Source organism: Meles meles, chromosome 1 (assembly GCF_922984935.1).
Source record: "Meles meles chromosome 1, mMelMel3.1 paternal haplotype, whole genome shotgun sequence".
Lineage (NCBI taxonomy): Eukaryota > Metazoa > Chordata > Mammalia > Carnivora > Mustelidae > Meles > Meles meles.
This window is the reverse complement of record NC_060066.1, coordinates 78642227-78664192: the sequence shown is the minus strand read 5'-3', so window position 1 is coordinate 78664192 and position 21966 is coordinate 78642227. Positions and strand designations below refer to the sequence as shown.

Below are 21966 nucleotides of genomic sequence, written 5' to 3'. Positions count from 1 at the left end.
TCAGTGTGCAAGACTGAAGTGTCTAGCAGGCAGTCGAACTTGTGTGGCTTCTAGGTGAATCTAACTGCTGCTTCACTTTCCAGGAGTACAGGGGATCAGAAGCGTCCTTCTCCCAGTGAAACTACTCATGGCCCAATATCTCAGGGTGCTCACATTTGCTCTTTGGGATTGCAATACCATCTAAATTGGGAGCATTTAAGGTGGAAGTTGAGGGCAAGGGTATATCTACTAATTACATAGAGTAATAGTTGGTGGGCCAAGCATGGGGAGAGACTTTGGTTGAGGAAGCAGAGTGTACAAACTATATAAGAATACGAAGTGGAGTTGGGAGACAGCTCAAAGGTGTAAATCTGTGCTCCACTTTAAGTGAAGTGATATTAAATATGAGCACGGTATGAGATTTGACTTTAGGGCTTAATATTCCTTTTGTTTGGGGAATGGTGCAGTCCATATCTGTTGACCCTGACCTGAGTTTCAAAGTTCTGAGTAACAGTGTCTTCCCCCAGGAATCCAGACATTTTCAATTCCAGGGAAGGAGTGGTAAATATGGAGTAATATTAGACTGATTCTCCAGAAATCTCCTGCTTGATATTCCACTGCTGGCAACATGTCTTTTCTGGTACTGAGATTAACAGCAGGAAGGAGCACTCCATGCATGAGCCTATCCTTCTGGGGTTTTAAAGATTTTTTTTTTTTTAATTTGACAGATATAGATCACAAGTAGGCAGAGAGGCAGGCGGAGAGAGAGAGAGAGGAGGAAGCAGGCTCTCCGCTGAGCAGAGAGCCCGATGTGGGGCTTGATCCCAGGACCCTGGGATCATGACCTAAGTTGAAGGCAGAGGCTTTAACCCACTGAGCCACCCAGGTGCCCCCTTCTGGGGTTTTAATGGGTTTCAGGAAACTTTGAATCTGCTGGAAATCAGAGGTGGAATTAAGACAGATTCTTTACCATTGGCCTGGTGCTGAATGACTTGGATGGACACTTGCTGAGGCAATAACGAGTCTTTAGTGATGCAAACTGGCAACTGCTCAGGACTATGGGGTCTGAGATTTATAATCACATATCACTGAGTTTTTGAAAGCTGAAAATCAAGCCAATAATTAAGATGTTGACTACTAATATTTGTTGAGAGATTTTTGGTTTCGTTTTACTTTCTTTTTAATCAGGGGAAATGATAGTAGGGGGAGAAGGAAAAGGAAGATACCCTAATGAGCATCAGAGCCATTAATTATTGAAAATATCCTATGGGATTATTCTGACTCACAATTTTGGTTAAAATTGGAGTCAAATCATCATTTTTAAAGTTCAGATTCCTATTTTGGTTGCTTAAGGTTATTCATTTATACTTTAATTAGAAAACTGTGGTAGAATACTCTCTATGACTTAGTTTAAAACCCTCATTCCATCATTTGCCCTACTCTTCATTCTAAGAAAAGGGAAAATAGGTCTACTGAATATATATTACTTATGATCCATGAGAGCAGGAACTATATCTTCCTTATTTACTGCTGATTTCAAAGCTTAGTACAGTGTCCAACACAAACTTAGTTCTCAATAAATATCAATTAAATGAATTTCTACCTTCCATATTACCTTGCTTCCAACTTCTAAACCAAATACTAAGAGCTTCACATAACGGCAGCTCTGGTAAGATTCACACCAGTTTTCCTTGTGGTGTGACATTTATTTTTAGGCACCAACTCATTTATTTAGATTAAAGTTAATGAAAACAAATGAAATGACAAATGAAAATAACGTGCTGTGGTCCAGCAGTCTGCGAACTGTCGCCGGCTCCCCGCACGGGTTGGTGGTGGGGGGCGTGCCGAGCATCCCCGGGGAGTGGAGGAGCGCTCTTTTTTCTCTCTCCTCTTTCCCCCCACTCCGCACCCCCGGGCACCCTCAAACCAGGCCGCGCTGCTTCCCTTTCCCTCTTGTCTCGTCCCCCGGCAAACTTTCGGTCCCTCCCCCGCCGGTCACCCGTTCTTCGTCGTAGCTCCAGCCGGCCTTGCCGCCCGGAGGGCTCCTCCGGACCTCCGTGCCTGCAACTCCGACCATTACAAGATCCAGAAACATGTCGATGACACTTCTGTCTGCCTTCTACGATATCGACTTCCTGTGCAAGACGGAGAAATCCGTGGCCAATCTCAATCTGAACATGCTGGACAAGAAGCCGGTGGGGACCCCCGTGGCCGCTGCCCCTAGCTCGGGCTTCACGACCTGCTTTCTCTGCCCACCCCGCGCCTAGGCCCAGCAGCTGCTCGCCCAAGTTCCTGGGCGGGGCTAACCGCAGCAACTATGGCAGCTGGGCGGCGGGCGGCCCCGCCTCCTACAGGATCCTCAAGGAGTTGTCAGGGGGCAGAGGCACGGCCCTGCTTAACAAGGAGAACAAATTTCAGTACCGCTCCTTCAGCAAGGGCAAGCGCAGCCAGCACCTCTTGCACCAGCACCTCTTGCACTAGCAGCAGCAGCACCAGCACCAGCACCAGCACCAGCAGCAGCAGCACCAGCACCAGCACCAGCACCAGCACCAGCACCAGCACCAGCGCAGCAGCACCAGCAGCAGCAGCAGCACGGGGGTGGCGGCTCCCAGATTAACTCGATGCTCCACAAGACTGAGCTGTGCCGGCCCTTCCAGGAGAGCTGCACGTGCAACTACAGCGAGAAGTGCCAGTTCGCGCACTGCTTCCAGGAGCTACCCAGCCTGACACGGCACTGCAAGTACAAGACCGAGTTGTGCCACACCTTCTACACCATCAGCTTCTGCCTCTACTGGCCGCGCTGCCACTTCATCCACAACGCAGAGGAGCGGCGGCCAGCGCCGTCTGGGGGCGTCTCTGGGGACCTGCGCGCCTTAAGCGTGCGGGACGCGCTGCACCTCGGCTTCTTCCGGAAGCCGCTGCCCAAGCTGCATCACAGCCTCAGCTTCTCAGGCTTTCCGTCGGGCCACTACCAGCCCCCGGGGGGCCTCGAGTCGCCGCTGCTGCTCAACAGCCCACGTCGCGCACCGCCGCCGCCACCCTCTTGCTCCTCAGCCTCCTCCTCCTCCTCTGCCGCTTCGTCCTGCTCCTCTTCGGCTCTGTCCTGCTCATGCGCCTCCGCAGCCTCCACGCCCACAGGCGCTCGGACTTGCTGTGCCTCCGCGGCGGCTGCGGCCCTCGGCGGCGTTGCTGTACCGCACAGGGGGCGCGGAGGACCTGCTGGCGCCCGGCGCTCGGTGCGCAGCCTGCCGGTCCGCCTCGTGCGCTAACAACGCCTTTGCGTTTGGCCCGTAACTGAGCAGCTTCATCACGCCGCTTGGCATCCAGACCCACAACTTCGCCTCCGTGGCCGCTGCCTATTATCGCAGCCAGCCAGCAGCAGCAGCAGCAGGTACCCCCGTGCAGCCCCCGGCGCCGCCCAGCGCGCCCCTCCCTGCCAGTGCCACCGCGCCGCCCTCGCCGCCCTTCAACTTCCAGCTGCCGCGCCGCCTGTCCGATTTGCCCGTCTTCGACACGTCCCCTAGCACCCCGGACTCGCTGTCGGACCCTGACAGATACTTGAGCGGCTCACTCAGCTCGGGCAGTCTCAGCGGCTCCGAGTCCCCCAGCCTTGACCCTGGCCGCTGCCTGCCCATCTCTGAGGATTGAGGCAAGAGGGCGCCAGCGAGGAGGAGGAGGAAGGGGGAAGGTTGTTCTGTCGGTTGTTGGAGGGCGCCCCTGCCACCTGGAGTCCTTGTTAAGGGCAGGGAGGGGCGCTGGACTGGGGGGTGACAGGCCATGAGCAGAGTCTGCGGGCCGCACCGAGCACTTGGACTCGAACTTGTGTGCCGGGAGGGGCCCCACCCCTCCCCTTTCGGTTTTCTCTCTTTTTTTTTTATTTATTATTTTTATTATTATTATGAAGTTTCATTCTTGTTGAGCAAAAAAAAAAAAAAAGGCAATGAACTTTTGTATTGATGAACAAAATACAACAGGGTAGGTGTGATGCGAACAGAACAAGATACCAAACACTTAAAACTTTTTTAGGTCTCCTAAGAGTTTGGGACTTTTGGGGGAAAAAAAATCAACCCAGCACCAGCAGCTACCAACCACCATTCCGTATCTTCACTTGAAAAGCATTAGTTACAGTCCAGATGTGGGAACTCTTATGTGAGAGAAGTTCTTAATTGTCGTTTGTCTTCAGACCAGTGTAAACAAACAGCCAGCCACCACCTTGCTAAACCTCTAAGCTTCTGGAATCCAATATTCTATCAGGAATATGCCTTGATTGTAGTCCTCCGCTCCACAGGTTTTTGTTTGACACAAAATTCTTTATGTCTGGAAAAAAAAACAAAAACAAACGTGCATTCCAAAGTTTCCTACTGGTTACTGTTTTTTTGCCATCACTTAGTGGATGTTTAATTTTAGAACCATTTTCTCTGCTCTTTCTGGAAGCCTTGGGCAGAGCTTAGTTCCTAATCATTTGGGGGAATAACTGCTGAATTTTTAGCTGTTTTGAGTTGATTCACACCACTGCACCCCAACTCAATATGAAAAAAACTATTCAACCTATTTATTATTTTGTGAAAAGTATACACTGAAATTTTTGTTCATACTGTATTTATCAAGTATGATGAAAAGCAATAGATATATATTCTTTTATTATGTTAAATTATGATTGCCATTATTAATCGCCAAAATGTGGAGTGTATGTTCTTTTCACAGTAATATATGCCTTTTGTAACTTCACTTGGTTATTTTATTGTAAATGAGTAAAAAAATCTTAATTTAAGAGATTGTATGTAATATTTATTTCATTAATTTCTTTCCTTGTTTTGAAAGATTGCATGATTTCTTTACAGAAATCTATCCTGATGCTGTGGAAGTAGTTTGAGGAATATCTTATGAGTTTTCTTAGAATGTATAATGGGTGTAGCCCATCCAACTTTAAAGAAAAAAAAGTTGACCACATACTTTGCAAGCAGGCTTAAATGTGGCATGCTTTTTGTCATTCCAGCTTTTTAAATTAGCAAGAAGCAAAATTTTGTTTTTTGTTTATCCCACCAATTCTACTGTGACATACTCTGCGTTTAAAGACATGTAGCAATAATGAGGTGGGGGGTTAGTCTCACAGTGCCTTTGGAAAGGGCCAGAACTTGCCTTAAATCTTCCTCAACCAAAAAAGTATTTTTCTCTCAGTGCTTGAGAGAATTTGAATGTAGGATGGGTTCAACTGCACAAAAGGAGAAGATATTTACCACTTTCTTATATAGATCTAAAGAGGCCACCTCTTAGTACTAAGAATGGTGTAGTACATGAATATGCCTTGTTTTAATTACATAAAATTCCAAAACTTGTATATTTTTTTTTCCCGTGTGTAGAAAGGCAGGAATGCTTTCCTGGACAGTGGATGAATGAGCAGTAGCTTTAGTTTGTACGTAGGTACGGTTGGAGCAGTATGTATGTATGTACTCAGGACTACTTTGACAGAAGTAGGTTTTTGAATGTAACAAGATACGTCAACTTGAGTTGTAATATATTTTGGGGAATCAGTTCACTACAAATTGTGACTGTAAACATTGTATTGTAAATGTTTTGTAGTTTCCCCCCAATAAAATTTTTGGGAAAAAAACCCAAAACAAAAACAAAAAAAAAACAAACAAAAAAGAAAATAACGTGTTGTGGACCCATTTAGTCAGTGTTTCAATTATATGAGCCATTCTTAATTTTTTTAAAGACTATTTTTAGAGCAGTTTTAGGTTTAAAGCAAATATGAGAGAAAGGTACAGAGATTTCCTTTCTACTCCTTGCCCTCCCCACATTATCAACATCCCCCCACCCAGATTAGTACATTGGTTATAACTGAGGACCCCAGATCATTACCACCCAAAGTCCACAGTTTACAATAGGGTTCACTCTTGGTGTATGTTCTGGGGGTTTGGACAAATGTATAATGATATATATTTACTACTGTAGTATCATACAGCATTGTTTCACTACCCTAAAATCCTGGTAATTCACCTATTCATCTGTCCCCCAACTCCTGGCAACCACTGATCTTTTTTTACTGTCTCCATAATTTTGCTTTATCCAGAATCTCTTTACAATCATACAGTGTATAGTTTTTTCATATTGGCTTTTTTCACTTAGTAATACGCGTTTAACTTTCCTCTGTGACTTTTCATAGCTTGATAAGTCATTTCTTTATAGTGCTGAACAATATTCCATGGTTTAGATGTATCATAGTTTCTCCATTCACCCACTAAAGAACATCTTAGTTGCTTCTAAGTTTTGGTAATTATGAATAATGTTGCTCTAAACATTTAAGAACAGGGTTGTGGGGGTATAAGTTTCCGAATGCTTTGAGTAAATATCAAGTAATGTAATGACTAGGTTGTGTGGGAAGAGTATGTTCAGCTTGAAAGAAAAAAAAAAAACACACCAAATAGTCATTCAAAGTGAATCCACTGTTTTGTATTCCCACCAGAATAAATGAGAATTCCTGTTGCTCCACAGCCTTGCCAGCCTTTGCTGTTGTCAATGTCCCAGATTTTGGCCTTTCTAATAGGTGTATAGTGGTATCTTATTGTTATAATTCACATTTTCTGATGACATATGATGTGCAGCATTTTTTTTTCATGTTTATTTGCCATTTATATCTTTTCTTTGGTGAGGTGTCTGTTAAGATCATTGGTTTATTTTCAGTCTCTCTCCTTTTTTTTTTTCTTTTTAAAGATTTTATTTATTTATTTGACAGAGAGAGATCACAAGTAGGCAGAAAGGCAGGCAGAGAGAGAGAGAGGAGGAAGCAGGCTCCCTGCTGAGCAGAGAGCCAGATATGGAACTCAATCCCAATCCCAGGACCCGGAGATCATGACCTGAGCCGAAGGCAGACTTAATCCACTGAGCCACCCAGGTGCCTTTTTTTTTTTTTTTTTTTTTTTTTTTGGTTATTATCCTCTTGAGTTTTAAGATTTTTTAAAAAAAGAGTTCTTTATATATTTTGAATAATAGCTCTTTATCAGGTATATCTTTTATAAATATTTTCTCTAAATCTATAGTTTCTTTCTTCATTCTCTCAAAAATATCTTTCATAGATAGACCAGAAATTAATTTTATTTCATCTTTGATTCATCAGATTTTTTTGTTTCTTCATGTAGAATTTGTACTTTTCATACATTTATATCTAAATATTTCATTTTTGACATTTCTAATGTAAATGATGTTACATTTTCAGTTTCAAATTTCACCTGTTAATTGCTGCTGGTATATAGGAAAGCTATTGACTTATGTACATCAATATTATATCTTAAAACCTTACAATAATCATTTATTAGTTCCAGAATATTTTTATGGATTCATTTGGATTTTTTACATAGATAATAATGCCAAACAAGACATTTTTATTTCTTCCTTCCCTGTCTATATACTTTTAATTTCCTTTCATTATTATACTGCATTAGCTAATACTTCTAGTGCAGTATTGAAAAAGAATGGTGAGAGAGACATCCCTGCTTTATTCCTGATCTTAATGGGAAAGCTTCTATTTTCTCATCATTAAGTATAATGTTAGCTGTAGAGTTTTTTTAATAGATATTCTTTACCAGGTTGAGGAAATTCCCCTCTATTCCTAGTTTACAGGGAGTTTTTATCATGAATGGGTATTGGATTTTGTCAAATACTTTTTTTTGCATCTATTGATATGATTTGATATGATCATGTGATTTTATTTAGCCTGTTGCTGTGAAGTATTACATTAATTGATTTTCAGATGGTAAACCAATCTTGCATACCTGTAATAAATCCCATTTGGTCATGGTTTGTATTTGGTCCAGCATGTGGTCTATCTCGATTAATGTTCCATATGAGCTTGAGAAGAATGTCTGTCTGCTGTTAGATGAAATAGTCTATGGATGTCCATTATAGCCAGGTGATTAATAGCAATGTTGATTTCATTTGTGTCCTTACTGATTTTCTGCCTGCTAGATCTATCCATTTCTGATAAAGGGGTGCTGAAGTCTCCAAATATAAATAATGTATTCATCTATTTCTCTTAGTACTTCTACCAGTTTTTGCCTCATAAATTTTGGCCTCATATATTTTGATGATTGTTTATTAAGTTCACACACACTAAGAACTGTTATGTTTCCTTGGAGACTGACTTCCCTTGCTTCCATGTTTGTTCAGTCTAATATTAGTATTATAATCTTCATTTCCTTCTGATCAATATTAGCATTAAATATTTCTTTATTAACTTACTTTTAATTTATGTATGTCTTTATGTTTTAAAGTTGTTTTCTTTTTTTTTTTAAGATTTTATTTATTTATTTGACAGAGAGAAAGATCACAAGTAGGCAGAGAGGCAGGCAGAGAGAGAGGAGGAAGCAGGCTCCCTGCGGAGCAGAGAGCCCAATGCGGGGCTTGATCCCAGGACCCTGAGATCATGACCCGAGCCGAAGGCAGCGGCTTAATCCACTGAGCCACAGGCCCCTGGGTGGCTCAGTGGTTGGGTATCTGCCTTCTGTTCAGGTCGTGGTCCTGGGGTCTTGGGATCCAGCCCCGCATGGGGCTCTCTGCTCAGCAGGAGGCCTGCTTCTCCCTCTCCCACTCCCCCTGCTTGTGTTCCCTCTCTCGCTGTGTCTCTCTCTGTCAAATAAATACCTAAAAATTTTTTAAGATAAATAAGTAAATAAATAAAGTTGTTTTCTTACAGACTACATAGAGTTGGGTTTTTTTTAATCCATTCTGATGATTTTTTTACTGTCATATTTAGATGATTGACATTCAAGGTGATTACTGACATAATTGGATTAATATTTATCATGTTACTATTTTCTATCTGTCACCCCAATTTTTTCTATTTTTGTCTTCCCCTCTTTTTCTGTCATGTTGTTTTTAATTAAGCATTTTTCTTTTGTTCCAAGTTATCTCTTTTCTTAACATATTAACTATATTTTCTTTTAGCTATTTTTAGTGGTTGCCATGTGTATGAGGTTTTTTTGTTTGGTTTGTTTTGCTTTGGGTTTGTATTTATCCTGCTTGTTTTCTAAGCTTCCTGGATATGCAGTTTGATGTGTGACATTAATTTGGAGAAGTTCTCAGTCATTATTGCTTCAGTTTCATTTCTACTCCTTTCTCTCTTATCCTTTGGTATTCCCATTGCACATATGTTACATCTTTTATAGTTGTCCCACATTCTTGGATATTCTGTTCAGTTTTTCATTCTTTATTCCCATATTTTTTACTCTTAGAGGTTTTTATTTATACATCCTCAAGCTCCAAGATCTTTTGCATGTCCAGTCTGTTAATGAGCCCAAAAAGTCACTCTTTGTTTCTGGCACTGTTACTATCTTTGGCATTGTTTTTTTCCTTAGGATTTCCATCTCTCTGCCTCTCTGTTCTTGTATGCTGTCTAATTTATGTACTGGAGCCCTTAGCATATTAATCATAGTTGGTTTTTAAAATTACATTTTAAAGAATTCCAGTATATTTAACATACAGTGTTATATTAGTTTCAGGTGTATAATAAAATGACTTAACAATTCTATGCATTACTCAGTGCTCATCGTGATAACTGTACTCTTAGTCCTGGTCACCAATTCCACCCATCCTCCACCCACCTTCCTTCTGGTAACCTTCAGTTTGTTCTATATTAAAAGTCATTTTTTTTTGGTTTGTCTCATTTTCTTTGATCATTTGTTTCATTTCTTAAACTCTACATACAAATGAATTCATGTATTTGTCTTTCTCTGACTTATTTCACTTAACATTTTACTTTTTAGATTCCTTCATGTTGTTGTAAGTGGCAAGATTTCATTCTTTTTATGGCTGAGTATTATATTATATATATAGATATATAATGTAATATATAGATATAGATACATAATGTAATCTATATCTATATCTATATCTATATCTATCTATATATATATATATACACACACACATATATATTCTCCCACTTCTTTAGCCGTTCATCTATTGATGAATACTTGGATTGCTTCCATAATTTAGATATAATAAATAATGCTGCCATAAACATAGGGTACACATATCTTAGCCAATTAGTATTTTCATATTCTTTTATTTTTTCTTAGAACATGATGTTATTTTTTCATAAAATATACATTTTACATAATTTTACCCTTTCTGGACTACTTGGTATTCTTTTTTTTTTTCCATTTTATTTATTTTTTCAGCGTAACAGTATTCATTCTTTTTGCACAACACCCAGTGCTCCATGCAAAACGTGCCCTCCCCATTACCCACCACCTGTTCCCCCACCCTCCCACCCCTGACCCTTCAAAACCCTCAGGTTGCCCCAACCTCCCACCCCTGACCCTTCAAAACCCTCAGGTTGTTTTTCAGAGTCCATAGTCTCTTATGGTTCGCCTCCCCTCCCCAATGTCCATAGCCCGCTCCCCCTCTCCCAATCCCACCTCCCCCCAGCAACCCCCAGTTTGTTTTGTGAGATTAAGAGTCATTTATGGTTTGTCTCCCTCCCAATCCCATCTTGTTTCATTTATTCTTCTCCTATCCCCCTAACCCCCCATGTTGCTTCTCCATGTCCTCATATCAGGGAGATCATAGGATAGTTGTCTTTCTCCGATTGACTTATTTCACTAAGCATGATACGCTCTAGTTCCATCCATGTCATCGCAAATGGCAAGATTTCATTTCTTTTGATGGCTGCGTAGTATTCCATTGTGTATATATACCACCTCTTCTTTATCCATTCATCTGTTGATGGACATCTAGGTTCTTTCCATAGTCTGGCTATTGTAGACATTGCTGCTATAAACATTCGAGTACACGTGCCCTTTCGGATCACTATGTTTGTATCTTTAGGGTAAATACCCAGTAGTGCAATTGCTGGGTCATAGGGTAGTTCTATTTTCAACATTTTGAGGAACCTCCGTGCTCTTTTCCAGAGTGGTTGCACCAGCTCGCATTCCCACCAACAGTGGAGGAGGGTTCCCCTTTCTCCACATCCTCTCCAGCATCTGTCATTTCCTGACTTGTTAATTTTAGCCATTCTGACTGGTGTGAGGTGATATCTCATTGTGGTTTTGATTTGTATTTCCCTGATGCCGAGTGACGTGGAGCACTTTTTCATGTGTCTGTTGGCCATCTGGATGTCTTCTTTGCAGAAATGTCTGTTCATGTCCTCTGCCCATTTCTTGATTGGATTGTTTGTTCTTTGGGTGTTGAGTTTGCTAAGTTCCTTATAGATTTTGGATACTAGCCCTTTATCTGATATGTCGTTTGCAAATATCTTCTCCCATTCTGTCAGTTGTCTTTTGGTTTTGTTAACTGTTTCCTTTGCTGTGCAAAAGCTTTTGATCTTGATGAAATCCCAATAGTTCATTTTTGCCCTTGCTTCCCTTGCCTTTGCCGTTGTTCCTAGGAAGATGTTGCTACGGCTGAGGTCAAAGAGGTTGCTGCCTGCATTCTCCTCAAGGATTTTGATGGATTCCTTTCTCACATTGAGGTCCTTCATCCATTTGGAGTCTATTTTTTTTTTTTAAGATTTTTTTTTATTTTATTTATTTGACAGAGAGAGATCACAAGTAGACAGAGAGGCAGGCAGAGAGAGAGAGAGGGAAGCAGGCTCCCCGCCAAGCGGAGAGCCCGATGCGGGACTCAATCCCAGGACCCTGAGACCACGACCCGAGCCGAAGGAAGTGGTCCAATTTCATTTTTCTGCATGTGGCTGTCCAATTTTCCCAGCACCATTTATTGAAGAGGCTGTCTTTTTTCCATTGGACATTCTTTCCTGCTTTGTCGAAGATTAGTTGACCATAGAGTTGAGGGTCGATTTCTGGGCTCTCTATTCTGTTCCACTGATCTATGTGTCTGTTTTTGTGCCAGTACCATGCTGTCTTGATGATGACAGCTTTGTAATAGAGCTTGAAGTCCGGAATTGTGATGCCACCAACTTTGGCTTTGTTCTTCAATATTCCTTTGGCTATTTGAGGTCTTTTCTGGTTCCATATAAATTTTAGGATTATTTGTTCCATTTCTTTGAAAAAAATGGATGGTATTTTGATAGGGATTGCATTAAATGTGTAGATTGCTTTAGGTAGCATAGACATTTTCACAATATTTATTCTTCCAATCCAGGAGCATGGAACATTTTTCCATATTTTCATATTCTTTGGGGAAAATACCCAGGAGTGGGATTACTGGATTATATAATAGTTCTATTTTTAATTTTTTTGAGAAAACTTCATTCTGTTTTCCCCAGTGACTGTACCAGTTTACATTCTCACCAAGGGTGCACGAGGTTTCCTTTTTCTCCCCATCTTCACCAACGCTTATTTTTTATGTTTTTGATGTTAGCCATTCTGACAAGTATGAGTTGATATCTCATTGTAGTTTTAATTTGCATTTCCTTGAGAGTACATGATAATGAACATTTTTTTCATGTGTCTGTTGGCCTTATGAGTGTCTTCTGTGGAGAAATGCCTGTTCATGTCTTCAGCCCATTTATAAATTGGAATATTTGGTTTTTGAGCATTGAGCCTTATAAGTTCTTTATATATTTTGAATACTAATCCTTTATCAAATAGGTCATTTCCAAATACCTGCTCCCATTCACTAGGTTGCCTTTTAGTTTTATTGATTGTTTACTTCACTGTGCAGAAGCTTTTTATTTTGATATAGTCCCAATAGTTTTTTTTTGCTTTGTGTCCCTTTCCCCAGGAGACATATCTGGAAAAAAGTTGTTATGGCCAATGTTGAAAAGGTTGCTGCCCATGTTTACTATAGGATTTTTATGGTTTCAAGTTTTGCATTTAGGTCTTTAATCTATTTTTAAAAGTATTTTTGTATATGGTGTAAGAAAGGGGTCCACTTTTATTCTTTTGCATGTAGCTGTCCAGTTTTCTCAAAACCATTTGTTGAAACTTTTCCCCATGGCAATGTCTTGCCTCCTTTGTTGAAAATTAATTGAGCATATAACCAAGTATTTATTTGGGGGATTTCTAATCTGTTCCATAGGTCTATTTTTGTGTCAGTACCATACTGTCTTGATGACTATAGCTTTGTAATATAGCTTGACATCTGCAATCATGATACCTTCAGTTTTATTTGACTTTTTCATAATTTCTTTGGCTGTTCCAGGTCTGTTGTGGTTCCCAACAAATTTTAGGATTGTTTTTTCTAGTTCTGTAAACAATGTTGTTGGGGGGCCTGGATGGCTCAGTTGGCTAAATGTCTGCCTTCGGCTCAGTCATGATCCCAGGGTCCTGGGATCTATCCTGTATTGTGCTCCCTGCTCAGCAGGAAGTCTTTTTGTCCCTCTACCCTCCCCTACCACTTGTGCTTTCTCTCTATCTCTCTCTCTCAAATAAATAAAATCTTTTAAAAGAATGTTGTTGGTATTTTGGTAGAAACTGTATTAAATCTGTAGATTACTTTGGGTAGTGTGGACATTTTAACAATATTGGATTTCTCCCAATCCATGAACACAGAATGATTTTTCCTTGGTGTTTTCAATTTTTTTCATCACTGTTTATAGTTTTCAGAGTACAGGTCTTTTACCTCCTTGCTTAAGTTTATTCCTAGATATTTTATAGTTTAGGGGGCAATTATAAATTGGATTTTTTGTTGATTTCTCTTTATTCAATTTCCTTGCTGGAAATCGGTCTGTTCAAATTTTCCACTTCCTTCTGGTTCCAGTTCAGGAGGTTATATGCTTCCAAAGATTTATCCTTTTCTTTAGGTTTCCCAATTTATTGAATATAATTTTTCATAGTAATCCCATATAATCCTTTGTGTTTCCATGGCATTAGCTGTTATTTCTCATTGTTCATTTCAAATTTGTTTATCTACTGGTATCATTGATCTCTTCTATTGGTTTTTGAAGTTTCTATATTGTTTATTTCTGCTTTAATCTTTATTATTTCCTTCTTTCTACTGATTTGGATTTTGTTTGTCCTTTTTCTAGATCCTTTAGGTGTAAGGTGAGTTTTTTGTTTGTTTGTTTATTTATTTAATTTTTCTTGCTTCTGGAGGTATGCCTGTACTGCTATCATCTTCCCTCTCAGAACATCTTTTGTAACATCAAAGAATTTGGATCATTGTGCTTTTATTTTCATCTGTCTCCATGTATTTTTTTTAATTTCCTCTTTGATGTCTTGGTTGACCCATTCATTGTTTAGTAGCATGTTATTAAGCCTCTGTATATTTGCATTCTTTCCAGATTTTTACTTGTGCTTGATTTCTAGTGTCATAATGGTGTGGTCAAAAGATGCATGGTTAAATTCTAGTCTTTTATAATTTGTTGAGACTTGTTTTATGGCCTAACATGTCATCTCTTCTAGGGAGTATAATATGCGCACCTGAAAGAATGTGTATTCTGCTGTTTTTAAGATGGAATGTCTTGAATATATATGTTAAATCCTCTAGTTCTATGTGTCATTCAAAGCTATGTTTCCTTGTTGATTTTCTATTTAGGTGATCTATCCATTGATGTAAGTGGATTGTTAAACTCCCCTAGTATTGTATTGGTGTGGATTACTTCCTTTAAGTGTGTTATTAGCTGCTTTATGTATTTGGGTTCTCACATGTTGGCTACGTAAATATTTACAATTGTTAGAGCTCCTCGTTGGATTTGTTCCCTTTATGATTATATAGTGTCCTTCTTTGTCTCTTGTTACAATCTTTGTTTTAAAGTCTGTTTTGCCTGATGTAAGTTTTGCTATCCTGGCTTTTATTTCATTTCTATTTGCATAACAAATACTTTTCCTTCTCTCACTGTCAATCTGCATGTGCTCAGAAATGGGACTCTTGTGGGCAGTATATCAATGGTTTTTTCCTTTCTTATCCATGCCATCACCCTATGTCTTTTGATTGGATCATTTAGTTTATTAAATTCAAAGTAATTATTGCTAGGTATGTACTTACTGCCATTTTGTTACTTGTTTTATGGTTGTTTGTGTAGTTCTCTCTTCCATTCTTCTCTTGCTCTCTTCTCTCACAGTTTTCTGGCTTTGTTTTGTGATTTATTTAGTTCTTTTCACATTATTTTTTGCATATATATTACTAATTTTGATTCTCAATTACCATTAGGTTTGTACCTAACATCTCATGCATACAGCAGTCTATATTAAGTTGATGGTCTCTTAAGATTGAACCCATTCTTTACTTTTTTCCCCACCCCCCAAATTTTAGGTATATGGTGTCATATTTTACATCCTTTTAATTGATAAATCCTTTCACTGATAATTACAGATTCACTTAATTTTATTTTATTTTTTTTTCCTTCCTACTTTTCTTATTCTTACTTTTGGTCTTTCCTTTTTACTCTAAGGGTCCCCTTTAACATTCCTTATAGAGTGGCCTTAGTGGTGATGAGTTCCTTTAACTCTTTATTTCTCCTTTTATTCTGAATGATAGCCTTGCTGGATAAAGTATTTTTGATTGCAGGTTCTTTCCCTGTCATTCCCTGAATATATGATGCCACTTTCTTCTGGTTTATAAAATTTCTGCTGAAAAATCAGCTGATAGCCTTATGGGATTTTCTTGTCTGTAACTGGTTTCTCTTGCAGCTTTAAATATTCTCTCTTTATCAGTACTTTTTGTTATTTCAATTACTATGTGTCTTGGTGTGGACCTCCTTTTGTTGATTTTGTTGGTGGCCCTCTGTTCCTCCATGATCTGGATATCTATTTCTTTCCCCATACTCAGGAAGCTTTCAGCTATTATTTCTTCAGATAAACTTTCTGCTCTCTTTTCTCTCTCTTCTCCTTCTGGGACCTCTGTCATGCTAATGCTATTGTACTTGATGGTGTCACTTATTTCCATTCGTCTATTTTCATTTATTATAATTCTTTTTTCTCTCTGCTGTTCAGCTTCATTCCTTTCTATTATTCTACCCTCCAGATCACTGATCCATTCCTCTACTTCCTCTAGTCTACTATTTATTCCCTAGCATATTTTTAATTTTACTTAAGATGTTCATCTCTGACTTGTTCTTTTTTATGTGTTCTATCTCTTTTCCAGGACCTCCTTTAGATCCTCCATTCTTTTCTCTTTTTATGACCATTCCTTTAAATTCTGTATCAGGTATATTACTAATCTCCACTTCGTTTAGCTCTCTTGCTGTGATTTTGTCGTGTTCTTTCATTTGTAACCTTCTTTTTTCCCTGTTTCTTCATTTTGTCTAACTCTCTGTGTCTGTTTCCATGTATTACAAAAGTCACCTACATCTCCTGCTCTTGAAAGTAGTAGCCTTATGAAGGAGAGGTCCTTCATAAGTAGTGCTCTGTCCTTTGTTCAACAAAAACTGGCACTTTAGGGTTTTCTCCTATATGTGTTGTATGTACCCTTTTGATGTGGCTGAGCCATGTTTGCCTTCAGTCCAGTCATCTGTAATGGTTCTCTTTGCCTGTTGTATGCAGGGTTTGGTCTCTGTGTTGTTAGTGCATTAGTGTGGAACCACCTGAAAATCGTGTTGTCAGACCAGGCATTTGCTAAACATGCAGTAACACGAAACTGCAGGGTGCTTTGCCTGTGTTTTCCCTTGAGAAGTTTTCATTGGTGGATGGGGCCTGCAGTCATACCAGATGTCTGCCCCTAGCTCATTGCTGGGTCCACAGTGGAACCAGTGTGTGTGGTTATCTTCTCCTCTTCCCAGAAAGGAATCACTTTGGAGTAGTGCTGGCTGCTATTGGACTGCTTGCACAGTGCTAGGCTTGAAACAGTGCATTTGATGGGCTCTGCCCCAAGGGTGCATTGGTGGGAGCAGGTCTGCAGAATGTGGGGGGCAGGACACATGGTGCCAGCAATATTAGAGCTGGCCTGCAGCTGAACAGGACCTGTAGCTGCCTGGAAAACTCCTAGGGAGTCAGGTTGGGATGGAAGGTATGGTTTCAGAGAACTGTGTGGGAACAAGGCATACTGTTTGCAAGCTAGTTCTAGAGTATTGATGCTATGCTAGTTCCCTCAGGTGTCCCTGTATTTAGGCTGGGGTGCAGGGGAGCAAAATGGTACCTGCCAGCTGTTTTGTTCTGGGTGAAGTCTCCCAAAAATCCTTGCCCTCCAGCACATACTCTGAGATTAAGAAATCAATCAATCAATCAATCTTCCTGTGTACTCTAGGCATTTCTCAAACTGCTACTTCTGTGCTATATCTCAGGAGGGGTGTTTGTTGTGCTATCTCCGGCTCTCCTAGAACCAAGCTCCTGGTTTTTAAAGTTCCAGGTGGAACTGATTGTTTGCCCACTCTGGTTTTCAAAGCCAAATAATTGCTGATTTGTTTTCCCAGTTTGGATCTCCCATGCCTGGGCTGCCTGGTGTGAGGTCTGTTCCTCTCCCCTCCCTGAGCCCACAGCATCCCTTCCTCCTGCAGACAGTCTCACAGGTCTATTTTACTCCCGACTATATCTCTGGCCTTCCTATTGTCTTGAATGTGGGCTTGTCTCTACATTTAGCTGTGGGGAGTCTCTTGTGCTAGTCTTCAGGTCATTTTCTGGATTATTTACACTGATGTTGGTGTTTTCTAGCTGTATCCAGGGGCTGAAGAGTGAGGTTAGGAACTTCCTACTCTGCTGTCTTCTCCTGATGTCCAATCTTCACTGTTTTAAATTCCCTGTCTGAAAATTCCAACATCCCTGTCATGGTCAGTTCTGGTACTTGCTTTTTCTCTTCAAACTGTGTTTATTGCCTTTTAATATGCTTTGTAATTTTCTCTGGTTACTGGATATGATGTTCCAGGGGAAATGAACAACAGTAAGTAGGCCTTTGGTAATGTAGTCGTAGTTCTAGTGAGACGGAAGCATTCTACAGTGCTATGGTTAGGTCTCAGTCTTTTAGTGTGCCTATGCCTCTAGATTGTGAACTTCCCAACTATTTCTGGTTTTTGTTTTGTTGGTTTTTTTTTTTTTTTTAAACTCCACAAAGGCTGAAGTTGGGTATTTTCCTCCTTAGGTCAAATAGGTTCAGAGAAAATCCCAGCAGGTTTTCTAGCAGGTTAACTAAGTTTTTCTCAAAGATAGACCATGTTAAGAAGAATAGAGTGCTCTGGCATATTTCCAAATGACTCCTTTCCGCTATCTCTGCCAGAAACATGAAGGGAATTTACTGTGATATTTCCTGTGAGCACCAGTCAAGCTCCTGATGGTAAGGTCACAGAAGTGTGACAGTCCCCTATGACTGGTTTCCCTTAAAGCCTTTAATTCTCAGATTTGTACAGGCCTAGCCTCCAGAAATTTATCAATACAGCTCAGATTTTCTGACTCTATTACTGGTTCCTGGGGAGGTTTCTACTCCAGTATATTGTAATTCTCTATCTGTCCAATTTTGTTGGAAACAGTTTGTCCCTTAACCTTAATCCTCTTAAAGATCCAAAAAAAGTGTTGATTTTTCAGTTTGTTCAGCTTTGTGTCTGTTGTTAAGATAAAGTGGTGACCCTCTAATGTCCTTACATACCAATCCAGAAACCATAACCATCCTTAATTTTTAAGCCAAATAATTCTAATAAAACATACGTTGGCAATATGTTTACACATTCCATAAACCTGATATATCTGTTAATTCAGCCCTTGCGGGCTTACTCCAAACATTTGGATAGGTCAAAAGGACTGAGACGAAGAGTCATTTTCTTATTATGGGGAGATGATGTGCTTCAGGGTAGGCTTTGAATGGAACCCTTCTTGCAGTGATCACCTAACTTTTTAGGTTTCACTTTCTGCCTCTGTTCAGTGAAGGAGGAGCTCCCAGTGGTGTAACTTAAGCTCATTCCACACTCTTAGGACCTCTAAGAAGCTGGAACATACCTTACCATTCTAACTCATCAAGGAAGTGCTTGTGCAAAAGGCAACTAATTTACAGGGTGACCAGCATCTTAGTAGGTGGGCATGCACCAGATGTCCATGCAGCAGGAAGGAGAGTAGCTATCTGAAGAAACCTGAACCTGTGAATTTTGGTTTGGTTTGAGTTTTAGGCTTGTAGAGAACATCAGTACTTGCTATCCTAGGCAGGAGAGAGTAGTGATAGAAATAATGGCTCACGACAAGCTGGGAATAGGTAGCCATTAGAGCAGTGGCTCTATATCAGTAGTTCCAGCTCTGGCAGTAGTGTATGCCTGTTCATGAGAAGACAGCTAGGAGTTGTTTAATCACAGAGCTGCTGTCAGAGGCTGGACATGGCACTCTCCTCACATGACCTTCCTTTCCAGCCCCAGATAGCGATTTCAGATCTTTATCCTTCCTATCTTCTTAGCTAACCTGGAAGAGCCTAATAAGCACGTGTGTAAATAAGTTAGTATTTCTTCTGGTTCTAATATTCTATAATTATTCTGAGCACAGTAGAAACACATTAATTCAGATAGCTTGTTCCAAATTTCTAATTATTATTCCATTTGGACGAAGCTGCAGTTTATTTTTGTTCAGCAAAATTTTATTATAGATAGCTCAAATTAAAAAGAAAGGGAGGTAGAGGAATTATTAAAATATTTAAGGAGACAAACTTAATTTAATATGTTAAAACTGTTTTATCTGATATATATACATATACATATATATACATGGAATATGTATATATATACATATATATACATGATATATACATATATATACATGGAACTTGCATCTAAACAGCTTAAAAATGGATGGGGAAAACAGACAAATCAACAAATAGATTGTTGTGATAAATGCTGAGAGAGAGGTGTACACACGGTGTGTTAACAAGAAGAAGAATACCTCAGGTACACTAGGGTTGGGGGTCCAGACAGAGAGAGAGACTCTCTGGCAATTACAGAGTGTGGAGGATAAAACAACACTCCTTCTGTGTCCTGCTTCTCTCTCATTACTCTACTACCGTACTGACAGCACTTCTGATACCAGATGTGTGTGTGTGTGTGTCTGTTTCCCAAACCAAGCAATTCTCTGCAATGCCTGTTGGGTATCCTAAAGTTTAATTCAATTTTAATATTAGCTGGAATTAATGCAGACTCCACAAGTTAAGGGCTCAGTTCCACAAGACTGCACCCCACTTCAACTTTTCAATTGCAAGTAATAGGTCCCTAGGTTACCCATAACTTAGCTACAAATCAGAGGTTCTCATGATTTCCCCTCCCGCCTTGAATTCAATTATTTCCTAGAAAAACTCACTAAACTCAAGAAAACTCTTACTTGCATTTATTGTGCTTATTATAAATACAGTATATGATTAAGGATATAGATTAGCAGCCAGATGAAGAGCTCCGTAAGACAAGGTCTGGAAGTGGTCTAAGCACAGGAGCATCTATCCCTGTGGAGTTGAGTACTCTCCCAACGTGGTTGTGTACATCAACCTGGAAGCTCCCTGAATCCCATACCTTTGGGATTTTTATGGAGACTTCATCACATAGGTATGATCAATTGTTAACTCAATTTCCAGCACCTCTTCTGTTCCTTGGGGTTGTGGCTTAGGCTAAAAGTTCCAAGCATCTTCCTGGAAACCAGTCCTCATCCAGGAGCCAGAAAATTCCAAAGGACTTAGGAGCTCTGTGTAAGGAACCAGTGTTAAAGACCAAATATTAGAACAAATGTTCCTAGTGCTCTTACCACTTGGGAAATTACAACGGTTTCAGGAACTCTCTGCCAGGAACCAGGGCCAGAGGCCAATATATATATTTTCTATTATTTCACATGTTGGTCAAGGTTTAATGGTTGAATCTAGGTATCTAGATGAAGAGGAGAGGGAAAGAACACTAGGAAAAGCATTTATAGGCAACCACAAATAGTGCAGTGGAAGTGGAGACCATATGGCAATAATATTGGAGAACATAATCAATTTTCACTATTCATGGTAGTTATATACTTTAAACTTGTGAGCACTGAATTAGGGAACACTGAACTATTACTCTGTGGTGTGGGTCACAGGTTAAGTTTCTGTGAGTCTCTGGTCAAAACATTTCATCAACTGAAACACAATATGCGTTACACAGATTTGTTTGCCAGGATCCTTGTGAAACAAGCTGGTCTCATCAGTGTTGAAAGTCTGTCCTTACACATAACACTTTTCTTGTATAACACTTGTCAGGTATCTAAAATTCTTCTGTAGCCTCCAGATTCCTTTGGCCATACTGACTCAGGCCTTTATAAAAAAAGAAAAAAAAATAGTATTCTGTTCAACATAGGTGCTTGAAGTCCTAGCCAGAGCAACTAAATAAGAAAATAATAATAATAATAATAATAATAATAATAATAAGGGCAACAAAATTGTAAAGGAAGAAGTAAATTTTTTTTCTGTCTGCAGTTGAAATGAACTTATACACATAGAAATCCTTGGAAATTCCACAAAGAAACTGTTAGAATAAGTGAATTCAACAAAGTTGTAAGATACAAAATCAGCACACAGATATCAACAGAGTTTCTATATATTAACAATGAATAATCTAAAAAAGATTTTAAGAAAACTCATTGATGAAGGGTGCCTAGGTGGGTCAGTCAGTTGAGCATCTCACTGTTGTTTTTGGCTCAAGTCATGCTCTCAGGGTCCTGAGATTGAGCCCCATGTTCAGCTCCACACTCAGTGGGAAGTCTGCTTGAAAGATTCTCTCCCTCTGCCCCTTCCCCATTCTCTCAAATAAATAAGTAGATCTTAAAAAGAAAGAAGTCTCATTTACAATCGCATCATAAAGAATAAAATACTCAGAATATAAATATAACCAAGAAGCTGAAAGGCTTATATTTTGAAGTCTATAAAATGTTGCTGAAAGAATTCAAAGACATAAACAACTGGAAAGACACGGCTTGTACATGGATTGGAAGGCTTAACATTTTTAAGACGTCAATACCACCCAAAGTGATCCACAGGTATAATGTAATCCCTATCAACCCCCCCCAAAATTAGAAAAATCTATCCTAAATTCATATAGAATCTCAAAGAATTCTATGTCACTAGCTAAAACAATCTTAAAAAATGAACAAAGTTGGAGGTCTCATGCTTCCTGATTTCAAACTTATTACAAATCTGCAGTGATCAAATGAGCATCATAATGACCTAAGAACCAATGGT

At 39.7% G+C, this 21966-nt stretch overlaps 1 pseudogene; it reads left to right on the top strand.

Moving 5' to 3' along the window:
* The first annotated feature begins 1471 nt into the window (after positions 1 to 1471).
* Positions 1472 to 3627, top strand: LOC123946249 (annotated as a pseudogene).
* Positions 3628 to 21966: the final 18339 nt, after the last annotated feature.